This window comes from Phyllobates terribilis, unplaced genomic scaffold (assembly GCF_046119375.1).
Source record: "Phyllobates terribilis strain yellow unplaced genomic scaffold, ASM4611937v1 Scaffold_1__5_contigs__length_1240528914, whole genome shotgun sequence".
Lineage (NCBI taxonomy): Eukaryota > Metazoa > Chordata > Amphibia > Anura > Dendrobatidae > Phyllobates > Phyllobates terribilis.
The window spans coordinates 561,467,969-561,480,530 of NW_027362761.1; positions in this window are offsets into that span (position 1 = coordinate 561,467,969).

A 12,562-nucleotide genomic window follows, 5' to 3' on the forward strand; every position below is an offset into this window, starting at 1 on the left:
GCGCCTCCATTAATTAGACCTAATAAGTTGATGACGAGGGTCTGGATGCGTGCCACAGCCTGAGCAACTAGTGGAAGATGCTGCAGATGTAGTGAGGAAATACTAGAGAGACTGAAGGAAAAAAAACAAGAAGGGAACGTCTTTGAGGTTTTGTGTCGAGGCAATTTAAAGGTCACGAAATAGCCGAATTTAACCTCTGCTCTAACAGCAGTGTCCATGTTAAAGATTCGGGATTGTAATGAGGTTCTGCTGCAGCCGAGATGCCCACCAGCTATCTGCAGTGTCCTCCCCATGTAGTGGTGCCGCGGCTACAGGAAGAGGCAAGATTATTGATGTGCTTGCCTGAGGGATCGCAGCCAATAATGGATGTGTGATAGAGGCAGTGCTTTGTCATCAAACGAGAGGCCTGAAAGATGGTTTACTCGAATATTATCAGTCATCCCTTGATCAAGATATAATGCCACCAAGGATTTTCTATCTTTTTTTCTATTTTAGATCCTAACAACTCCGCACATGTAAATAATGTAATGTAGAAGAGTTTTGTAGCCCATTCCACAGCATTCAGCCCTATAGATGGCGCTCTACCAAACGTGTTCTTTCAGGGATTCCCTTAGATGATTTCAGATGCTCCATTGCTGCCTTGATTTCTATCAACCCTGATATCTTGACCAACACCTGAAGTTTCCTTCCCTGTCAAGAGCCATAACTTCAACACTCCGGGGTCTCAATGTAAACTCTGTAACAATGGCCTCAACTATAGTACTTTTAATGCAGCAGAGGGGCCCCTCACTAAAACTGCACCCCTGATCTTCCCTACATATCAACCTCTAATGTCTTGTAGTTTTACTTTTATTTGGTGGGGGTGGTGGATGGTGGACCCCCATCAATATGATACTGATGACATCCAAAATATGCCGTAGATCATCATTTAACTGATGGGTCCGTGCAACTTTATTTTTATTCTATATTGAAATACAAGAGGAAGTCTGGTCCCCTGGATAAACTAAGCACTAATGGGCAAGGTCCTCTCTCCTCTAGAGTGTCAGCTGTTATGGGCAGGGTCCTCTCTACTGTAGACTGTCAGCACTTATGGGCAAGGTCCTCTCTACTGTAGAGTGTCAGCTCTTATGGGCAGTGTCCTATCTCCTGTAGAGTGTCAGTTCTTATGGGCAGGGTCCTCTCTCCTGTAGAGTGTCAGCTCTTATATGCAGGGACCTCTCTCCTGTAGAGTGTTACCTCTTATGGCCTGGGACCTCTCTCCTGTAGAGTGTTACCTCTTATGGTCAGGGTCCTCTCTCCTGTAGAGTGTCATCTCTTATGGGCAGGGACCTCTCTGCTGTCGAGTGTCAGCTCTTATGGGCAGGGTCCTCTCTCCTGTAGAGTTTCAGCTCTTATATGCAGGGTCCTCTCTCCTGTAGAGTGTCATCTCTTATGGGCAGGGACCTCTTTGCTGTCGAGTGTCAGCTCTTATGGGCAGGGTCCTCTCTCCTGTAGAGTTTCAGCTCTTATATGCAGGGACCTCTCTCCTGTAGAGTGTCAGCTTTTATATGCAGCAACCTCTCTCCTGTAGAGTGTTAACTCTTATGGCCAGGGACCTCTCTCCTGTACAGTTTCAGCTCTTATATGCAGGGACCTCTCTCCTGTAGAGTGTCAGCTCTTATGGGCAGTGTCCTATCTCCTGTAGAGTGTCAGCTCTTATAGGCAGGGTCCTCTCTCCTGTAGAGTTTCAGCTCTTATATGCAGGGACCTCTCTCCTGTAGAGTGTTACCTCTTATGGCCAGGGACCTCTCTCCTGTAGAGTTTCAGCTCTTATATGCAGGGACCTCTCTCCTGTAGAGTGTCAGCTTTTATATGCAGCGACCTCTCTCCTGTAGAATGTCAGCTCTTATGGGCAGGGCCCTCTCTCCTGTAGAGTTACAGCTCTTATATGCAGCGACCTCTCTCCTGTAGAGTGTCAGCTCTTATGGGCAGTGTCCTATCTCCTGTAGAGTGTCAGCTCTTATGGGCAGGGTCCTCTCTCCTGTAAAGTTTCAGCTCTTATATGCAGGGACCTCTCTCCTGTAGAGTGTTACCTCTTATGGCCAGGGACCTCTCTCCTGTAGAGTTTCAGCTCTTATATGCAGGGACCTCTCTCCTGTAGAGCGTCAGCTTTTATATGCAGCGACTTCTCTCCTGTAGAGTGTCAGCTCTTATGGGCAGGGCCCTCTCTCCTGTAGAGTTTCAGCTCTTATATGCAGCGACCTCTCTCCTGTAGAGTGTCAGCTCTTATGGGCAGTGTCCTATCTCCTGTAGAGAGTCAGCTCTTATGGGCAGGGTCCTCTCTCCTGTAAAGTGTCAGCTCTTATGGGCAGGGACCTCTCTCCTGTAGAGTGTTAGCTCTTATGGGCAGGGTCCTCTCTCCTGTAGAGTGTCAGCTCTTATATGCAGGGACCTCACTCCTGTAGAGTGTGAGTTCTTATGGGCAGGGTCCTCTCTCATGTAGAGTGTCAGCTCTTATGGGCAGTGTCCTCTCTCCTGTAGAGTGTTAGCTCTTATGGGCAGGGTCCTCTCTCCTGTAGAGTGTCAGCTCTTATGGGCGGGGTCCTCTCTCCTGTAGAGTGTCAGCTCTTATGAGCAGGGTCCTCTCTCCTGTAGAGTGTCAGCTCTTATGGGCAGGGTCCTCTCTCCTGTAGAGTGTCAGCTTTTATGGGCAGGGTCATCTCTACTGTAGAGTGTCAGTACTTATGGGCAAGGTCCTCTCTCCTGTAGAGTGTCAGCTCTTATGGGCGGGTCCTCTCTCCTGTAGACCTCTCTCCTGTAGAGTGTCAGCTCTTATGAGCAGGGTCCTCTCTCCTGTAGAGTGTCAGCTCTTATGGGCGGGTCCTCTCTCCTGTAGACCTCTCTCCTGTAGAGTTTCAGCTCTTATATGCAGGGACCTCTCTCCTGTAGAGTGTCAGCTCTTATAAGCAGGGACCTCTCTCCGGTAGAGTGTCAGCTCTTATGGGCAGTGTCCTATATCCTGTAGAGTGTCAGCTCTTATGGGCGGGGTCCTCTCTCCTGTAAAGTGTCTGCTCTTATGGGCAGGGACCTCTCTCCTGTAGAGTGTTAGCTCTTATGGGCAGGGTCCTCTCTCCTGTAAAGTGTCAGCTCTTATGGGCAGGGACCTCTCTCATGTAGAGTGTTAGCTCTTATGGGCAGGGTCCTCTCTCCTGTAGAGTGTCAGCTCTTATATGCAGGGACCTCACTCCTGTAGAGTGTCAGCTTTTATGGGCAGTGTCCTCTCTCCTGTACAGTGTCAGCTCTTATGGGCAGGGACCACTCTCCTGTAGGGTGACATCTCTTATGGGCAGGGCCCTCTCTCCTGTAGAGTGTCATCTCTTATGGGCGGGGACCTCTCTCCTGTAGAGTGTCAGCTCTTATGGTCAGGGTCCTCTCTCCTGTAGAGTGTCATCTCTTATGGGCAGGGTCCTCTCTCCTGTAGAGTGTCAGCTCTTATGTGCAGGGTCCTCTCTCCTGTAGAGTGTCAGTTGTTATGGGCAGGGACCACTCTCCTGTAGGGTGTCATCTCTTATGGGCAGGGTGCTTGCTCATGTAGAGTGTCAGCTCTTATGGGCAGGGTCCTCACTCCTGTAGAGTATCAGCTCTTATGGGCAGGGACCACTCTCCTGTAGAGTGTCATCTCTTATGGGCAGGGTCCTCTCTCCTGTAGAGTGTCATCTCTTATGGGTAGGGACCACTCTCCTGTAGAGTGTCAGCTCTTATGGGCAGGGTCCTCTCTCCTGTAGAGTGTCATCTCTTATGGGCAGGGTCCTCTCTCCTGTAGAGTGTCATCTCTTATGAGCAGTGTCCTCTCTCCTGTAGATTGTCAGCTCTTATGTGCAGGGTCCTCTCTCCTGTAGTGTCAGTTCTTATGGGCAGTGTCCTCTCTCATGTAGAGTGTCAGCTCTTATGGGCAGGGTCCTCTCTCCTGTAGAGTGTGAGCTCTTATGAGCAGGGTCCTCTCTCATGTAGAGTGTCAGCTCTTATGGGCAGGGTTTTCTCTCCTGTAGAGTGTCAGCTCTTATGGGCAGGGACCACTCTCCTCTAGGATGTCATCTCTTATAGGCAGGGTCCTCTTCCCTCTAGAGTGTCAGCTCTTATGGGCAGTTGTGGCGCCCTACTGCACATGGGTGCCACAGAACCCAGTAGGGTACATGGATGGACTTCTCCACAAGAGGCCCTCACTACATTTGTAGCGCGCCGAGGGTTCGGTTGCTACAGGGGTATTGCACCTCAACCAGAGGTGTGATATTCCACTCCCAGGTAAGGATGGAGTGTGGACCAGGGCTCAGTTAGCTGCACATACACATACACACTCCCCATTTCCGGGGGACAGCTCGACGGTGCTCCCATCTTATTGCAGGCACAACTGACCATTTCCCTGGCTGGAGTGGGGAGGGGGGAGAGAACCCAGTGGTGTGGGAGCAGAAGGGGACGGTTTCTGGAGCATAGGAAGGAGCTCATTGGGTGCCGGTCACCTGAGCTCAGACACAAAGAAGTAGATAAAAGGTGGGAGCCATCTTGAGTGGGGAGTTCAGTTCAGTTCAGTTCAACCAGAGAGAGCTGACAGGGAGCTGAGGCTCAGCCTGAGCTCAGCCCCACGAGGCAGGCCTAGAGAGAAGGCCGGGGCCAGAGAGGAGAAGAGGAGAAAGAGAAGGAAGGAAGGAGAAGAGACAGAGGAGTGGAAGGGCTCCAGAAACGAGAAGGCAGAAGGGACCCTAAGAGAGCAGAACGGACAGCAACTGTTGCAAACCCGAGTCATATCGGGTGAAGGGTCAGGCTATGGAAGGGTTCCGGATTCCCAAGTTGGTGGAGGTAAATCATCTCTCAGCCAAGAACCGGAGGTCGTGATCATTTATTGGTGCGACCCCCCGCCAAACCTGCTAGGAAGGCGCCATATAGGATTGCGGGAAGTGTGGGCCACCGCTTACCCGACACGGTCCACGGTAGCTGGACAGAAGTTTGGTCACTGGTGGGGCACGAGAGGCCAGAGAGAGGACAGAAGGGGGTCCTGTGCCATACTCCTGAATTGCCTGGGGGTTGACTGAGCCCCTCACCTGGTGGACGCAGCACGGCTTGGGCAGTCATTGCTGACAGAAGTGACTTGGATATCAACTGTGAGTAAAAGACCCTGGACTGCACCATTGGACTCTGTGTGATTTATGCTGCGCCTGCACCATCACCCCCAGCATCCACCTGCATTGCCCTGAGGCTACACTCTTCCTGTGGGGAGTTATCCTACCTCTGTGCTGCACACTAACACCAGCCTCAGCGGTCTGCCTTGCAGCGGCGGTTATCCCTGACCGCAATCCACGGGTGGCGTAGTCGGACATTCACAACACTGATAAATAGACTGCCACAATTTGGTCTGACCACCCTGAGCCACGGGATCGGGTTGCCACTACTACCCCCATCAGCACCGTACACTAGAAGGCCCGGTTCCGGGTACCCCACCCTAACCCTACCACCTCTGACCAGCAGAGGGAGCCCGTTGGGGATATATATGGAGGGTGGAGTCAGGCAGCTCAGTTAGTTCAGTTTAGAGTTTAGTGTGCTCAGTGAGAGAGCAACACGCAGGCTGCTATGTGAGGCAAGTTGAGGCCTACAGCACGCACTGAAGCCTAGTGAGGGCCCTGAGTGTGGCCGAAGGCGAGAGGAGAGAAGAGGAGAGGAGAGAGGAGTTAGAGGAGGCAGAGGAGCGTACCAGGCTCACCCCGAACTATGCACCGGACACCGGATCCGCGTCTACAGGGACCCTTTACACCCAGTAGGGACCACCGGATACCTGGAGGACTACAAGTCCCAGGCCGACCAATGCTGACTATTGTACCAGGGCTAGGAGTCACGGAGGCCCCAGCGTCCAGGGAGAGTGATCTCCAAGAGAAGGCCCTACCACCAGGTCAGCAGGTGCACAAGAGAGAGAGAGACAGTCATAAAGCCAGGCCTAGCTCCAGGCAGGTCAGAAGCTTAGCAAGTGGAAGCAACAGATCAGGAAGCCCTATACCCGCTCACTGGGGAGAGTCCAGAAGTGCACCCTGCGTACCGAGTACCCTGGACCATACCTGCATCAAGACCAGTAAAGGTACCAAAGCGAACCACCGTGTGAGTGTCCGTCATTTCTTCCTGAGCCGCCCTGGCTGTCTCTCCCCTGTATCACCATCCATTACCCCCACGCTGCCCTGACGCCCGCTCCACCTGTGGGGAGCCGTTCCATCACAAGCTGCCCTACCATCTGCTTCAGAGGACTGCTCCACAGCGGCGGCTCCCTTTAGCCGCATTTCACAGGTGGCATCACGAACTTTCCAAATCCCCTATAAATAATTCCCCTTTTTGGGTGACCGCCCTGGGCCACGGACCGGGCCAGCCACCGTGATATCCCACACCGGCATCCATAGAGTCCCGGCTGCCGAGTACCTCACAGCCCTGGGGGCGCGTCACAGTGTCCTCTCTCCGGTAGTGTGTCATCTCTTATGGGCAGGGACCTCTCTCCTGTAGAGTGTCAGCTCTTATGTACAGGCTCCTCTCTCCTGTAGAGTGTCAGCTCTTATGGGCAGGGACCTCTCTCCTATAGGGTCAGCTCTTATGGGCAGGGTCCTCTCTCCTGTAGAGTGTCAGCTATTATGGGCATGGTCCTCTTTCCTGTAGAGTGTCAGCTCTTATGGGCAGGGTCCTCTCTCCTGTAGAGTGTCAGTTCTTATGGGCAGCGTCCTCTCTCCTGTGGAGTGTCAGCTCTTATGGGCAGGGTCCTCTCTGCTGTAGAGTGTCAGCTCTTATGGGCAGGGTCCTCTCTCCTGTAGAGTGTCAGCTCTTAAGGGCAGGGTCCTCTCTCCTCTAGAGTGTCAGCTGTTATGGGCAGGGTCCTCTCCTCTGTAGATTGTCAGCTCTTAAGGGCAGGGTCCTCTCTCCTGTAGAGTGTCAGCTCTTATGGGCAGGGTCCTCTCTCCTGTAGAGTGTAAGCTCTTATGGGCAGGGACCTCTCTCCTATAGTGTCAGCTTTTATGGGAAGGGTGAATATTATATAATAAACCTCAATATAATGCTGATTTGCACACTGTACATTATTTTGATAGATATAAATCCTATAAATCCTGATATGATAATTCCATTTTCTTTGCCCATGCCACGTAATTTCCAGCAGATCAGCTCCAGGAAACCCAAGCTTTGCCCGGGACATGAGACAGCGGCTGCATTATTGAAGTGTATTATGTTACTGTCCATTAGAGCAGAAATGCTTTGTGCCTCGGCCTAGGAGATGACCCATAGTAAATACAGAGTCATATTTAGCTTTTGTAAATTCTCAGCCCTCATGAATGATTCAGGATGGGGTAAATATCACATTCCCCTCACTTATTTACATCCGCATAACCTCGGAGAAGACTTGTCACCATTAAATATTAATGGCCATTTCAATGAATCTATGCTTCTGTCAATACCGCCCCGGCCGCACATATATTAGACCTCACACGTTGGCCGGTCACGAGACCTGGAGTAATGGCGGTATTCCTGCGCTTCCAATCGCCGTGTGCTTTGTGGTCACTGATTTATTGGTCGATGCCGTAATATTAGAACATTGCGGCTTCAGAGAATTTATAAACCATCGGCGCGGACAACACAATGCCCCGTGTGGTTTTCATCTGGATAGCGATGCCCTGTCTGCTCTTCAGCAGGAGAATTAAGACAAATTAATAAATGTAAGTAGGAAAGTGGGCAGCTGCCAATTTATCAAATACTACGGATTGTCAGGACCATTCCCAAGAATTAGTTCTTGGCTACCATGACAGTTCTCATTTTTTAAGAAGGGAGAACAAGCCGGGACCCAACCACTCACATCCAACACCACACCACTCCATTAGGGAAGATCCAGATAGCTCCTAAGGGAGAGCACAGGCCTGGTCCCTGTCAGGGGGATGGAACTATGTAGAGGAGGTGGGTGGAGGAAGTAGTTTAGGGGAGCACTGAAGGGAGAGTATAAAAGGAAGGGTAGAAACATCTAGAAGGGGTTCTGAGGAGTGAGTTCAGCAAGGGAGGACCGTGTGGAGTAAGGTCCAGACGGTGAGGGGGCCCAGGCAGAGGGGCCCAGTAGGAGAGTGAGGAGAGACGACCAGAGCAGTGAGAAGGTCTCCAGAGAGAGAAAGGATCCTAGGGGCACTGGAAGTGCGGAGTCCACCCTTGCGCCCGAGTTCACGCTGACCGTGGAGGGATCAGGTAGCAGTAAGGGACCGGTCCCAGACTAGTGGAGGACTTCAAGACTCAGCTAGCAAACCGGAGGTTGTGGTATATTCATGTGCCGTAGCCAAAAACCACACACATTCGCTGAAAAGGTGGCCATATAGGACAAAGGGGACAAACAGGACGTCGCCCAACAAGGCCCGCGGCCACTGGCTCGGGACACTGTGTGTGAGGTGCAGGGCAGGAGGGCGAGAGCCAGCGCAGAGAGACGACCTGGAAAGGTACACAAAAAGGGGTCCCGTTTAAGTGCACCCAAGTTATCTGAGAGGTGGCTGGATCACTTCCCTGGAGGACACAGGACTCAGTGGGCTGTTATAATCTGGCCATTGTAACCTGGAACTCCATAAGAACTTTGAGTAAACACTTGAAGACTGCACCCCACTGTGTCCTTTACTTCATTACTGCGTCACCTGCCTTGAACTACAACACCATCATCATAGTTCATCCCTTATTTAACTGCCCTGAGGTCTAGCTCTACCCGTGGAGAGCTGCACCATCTTTGCTGCGTCACCAACGGCCCCAGTGGATCTGAATAGCAGCGGCGGCCACCTATAGCCGCATACCATGGGTGGCATCACAAATCTCTATTCCCCAATTGACTTTTCTTAGTGACCGCCCTGGGCCACGGACTGGGTCACTGCCACCGTGACTACCCCAAAAAGGACCGGCCTGGCTACCGAGTACCCCATGGCCACAGGGGGCGCGTCATATACAGATAACATTTCTGTAGCAGAGGTATAATTTGGGCTTCAGGAACTAATGCATAATTTTTCTGCAGCAGGAAAGGGAGTACTGCGCCCAATTTTTCTTTTGCACAACACGCCTCCCTTTTTCATACCACTGTCTCATGGAAAGGCTTGTGCAACGACAGACCGGTCAAAAGTGGCCAGTTTTTGCTATTATTTTATTCCTGCTGCTCCCTTAAGTATTCAGTTTTATTTTTAACTCAGCCATAGGGTTCCAGAGATTTGTACATGGCTCACAGAGTAATTATACATTGCAGCCTAAAGACACGCCCCTGAAGAACTCTAAGAGCCACGGCCACTTGTAAAGACCATATATATTAGCACTAAAAAATGGCCCATATCTCTGGAACCATATGACAGATTTTTTTTTTTAAAAATGGCATATTAAAGAAAGCAGTAGGGATAAAATTAGAGCAAAAATGTAGCACTATTGACCTAGTAACATGGTCTCTTTAAGGTAACAATCAAATGGAAATATCCACTCTTGGGTTGGTTGGGTTTGTCTACATCTTGCCCTTTTACGCTTATGTTCCCTTGGCTATCTATCCAAAATTGTTATTGTTGGCAACTGTGTGACAATGTTTAAGACAGCCTTGCTCTCAACCTCGATTCCTACAGTTACTGTCTACCATACAGCAGTGTGATCACAAACACTTTCTTCTTTCATCTGATAGCAGTCAGTATGGGATGAGGGAGATACAGCAGAGCTGAGTGTGATTCCAGACGCTTTCTTCTTTCATCTGATAGCAGTCAGTGTGGGGTGAGGGAGATACAGCAGAGCTGAGTGTGATTCCAGACACTTTCTTCTTTCATCTAATAGCAGTCAGTGTGGGATCATGGAGATACAGCAGAGCTGAGGGTGATTCCAGACACTTTCTTCTTTCATCTAATAGCAGTCAGTGTGGGATCATGGAGATACAGCAGAGCTGAGTGCAATTCCAGACACTTTCTTCTTTCATCTAATAGCAGTCAGTGTGGGATGAGGGAGATACAGCAGATCTGAGTGTGATTCCAGAGACTTTCTTCGTTCATCTGATAGCAGTCAGTGTGGGATCATGGAGATACAGCAGAGCTGAGTGTAATTCCAGACACTTTCTTCTTTCATCTGATAGCAGTCAGTGTGGGATGAGGGAGATACAGCAGAGCATGATTACTAAACACTTTCATCTCTCACTTCAGAGCAGTCAGTACTCCCTCTCTACCCAGATTGATTGCTCTGAGATGAAGGATGAAAATGTTTGTAATTACACTCAGCTCTCACTTTGGAGAAAGACTTCTTTTGGTTTCTCTCGGGGTGTTTTCTTTTTTTCCTTCCTGCAGTGTCGGACTGGGTTGGCAAAGGCCCACCAACAGTGCCGGACTGGAGTGCCAAGGGCCCACCAGTAACACTGACTCTGGGGGGCCCACTGCTCAGCTACATGTAAATATCACATTACCCTCATACACGAGTTTGCCTATGTTTCAATATAATAATAAATGCGGTAGTTTGTTAAATGGATTATGAGATGCTGCCCTAGAATGTACATTGTGAAACAAATGTACTGTGCCAACTATTTCTCATATAGGTGGAGTTGGGCCCACCGGGGGATTCTCCTGTGGGCCAGTCCGAGCCTGGATGAGGGAGATACAGTAGAGCTGAGTGTAATTCCAGACTCTTTCTTTTTTCATCTAATAGCAGTCAGTGTGGGATGAGGGAGATACAGCAGATCTGAGTGTGATTCCAGACACTTTCTTCTTTCATCCGATAGCAGTCAGTGTGGGATGAGGGAGATACAGCAGAGCTGAGAGTAATTCCAGACTCTTTCTTCTTTCATCTAATAGTCAGTGTGGGATGAGGGAGATACAGCAGAGCTGGGTGTGATTCCAGACACTTTCTTCTTTCATCTGATAGCAGTCAGTGTGGGATGAGGGAGATACAGCAGAGCTGAGAGTAATTCCAGACTCTTTCTTCTTTCATCTAATAGCAGTCAGTGTGGGATGAGGGAGATACAGCAGAGCTGAGAGTAATTCCAGACTCTTTCTTCTTTCATCTAATAGCAGTCAGTGTGGGATGAGGGAGATACAGCAGATCTGAGTGTGATTCCAGACACTTTCTTCTTTCATCCGATAGCAGTCAGTGTGGGATGAGGGAGATACAGCAGAGCTGAGAGTAATTCCAGACTCTTTCTTCTTTCATCTAATAGTCAGTGTGGGATGAGGGAGATACAGCAGAGCTGGGTGTGATTCCAGACACTTTCTTCTTTCATCTGATAGCAGTCAGTGTGGGATGAGGGAGATACAGCAGAGCTGAGAGTAATTCCAGACTCTTTCTTCTTTCATCTAATAGCAGTCAGTGTGGGATGAGGGAGATACAGCAGAGCTGAGAGTAATTCCAGACTCTTTCTTCTTTCATCTAATAGCAGTCAGTGTGGGATGAGGGAGATACAGCAGAGCTGGGTGTGATTCCAGACACTTTCTTCTTTCATCCGATAGCAGTCAGTGTGGGATGAGGGAGATACAGCAGAGCTGAGAGTTATTCCAGACACTTTCTTCTTTCATCTGATAGCAGTCAGTGTGGGATGAGGGAGATACAGCAGATCTGAGTGTGATTCCAGAGACTTTCTTCGTTCATCTGATAGCAGTCAGTGTGGAATCATGGAGATACAGCAGAGCTGAGAGTAATTCCAGACACTTTCTTCTTACATCTGATAGCAGTCAGTGTGGGATGAGGGAGATACAGCAAAGCATGATTACTAAACACTTTCATCTCTCATTTCAGAGCAGTCAGTACTCCCTCTCTACCCAGACTGATTGCTCTGAGATGAAAGATGAAATTGTTTGTAATTACACTCAGCTCTCACTTTGGAGAAAGACTTCTTTTGGTTTCTCTGGGGGTGTTTTCTTTTTTTCCTTCCTGCTTAAAGATTGGTCAATGTCATGCAGGGGGAAAAAGTAACCGCCCCCAAGGAAAAATCTCTGGTAATGCCCTTTCGGATTTATTATAAATTATAATCTAATCTTGGCAATCTAATATATTTCCGCAATGGAGAGGAGAATTTTAAAAATAAAACCTAAGTTTTACTCAGCTCTGCAGCCACTAATCTGTTATGTGGCCAGTTTAACATGCTCAAACTAGTGTAAGGTCCTCTTTAAAGTGAGCTTGGTGACAACTCCTGTGGAGGTGGGTTGCAGCGACTGTGTTATTCACCCAGCTTTTCCAGAAATACAAAATATGTCTGAATTAACAATTATATGGGAGGCCTGTTCTTTAAAGGAAACCTATCAGTAGGTGTTGGCATCAAAGAGGCGGAGCCTCTTGACAAAAGAGTCAAGTTGGCCTATACGTAATCTTGCCTAATGTGGCTTTTTATACATCTCTGAGCACAGGATACATCATCTCAAGACTGTCTGAAATCCAGTAATGCGCTAGTGATACTAGGGTGCCATTGGCCTGAAAATAATTTTGTAATGACTTGAAATGACATACTATATCCTCATGGGTGTTAATGGAGTTGTCCAGGATTGGGGTACAAGTCTGCAGTCATGTGACTGCAAACTTATCATTTCTCACAACGCGCTGTGTGTACGCT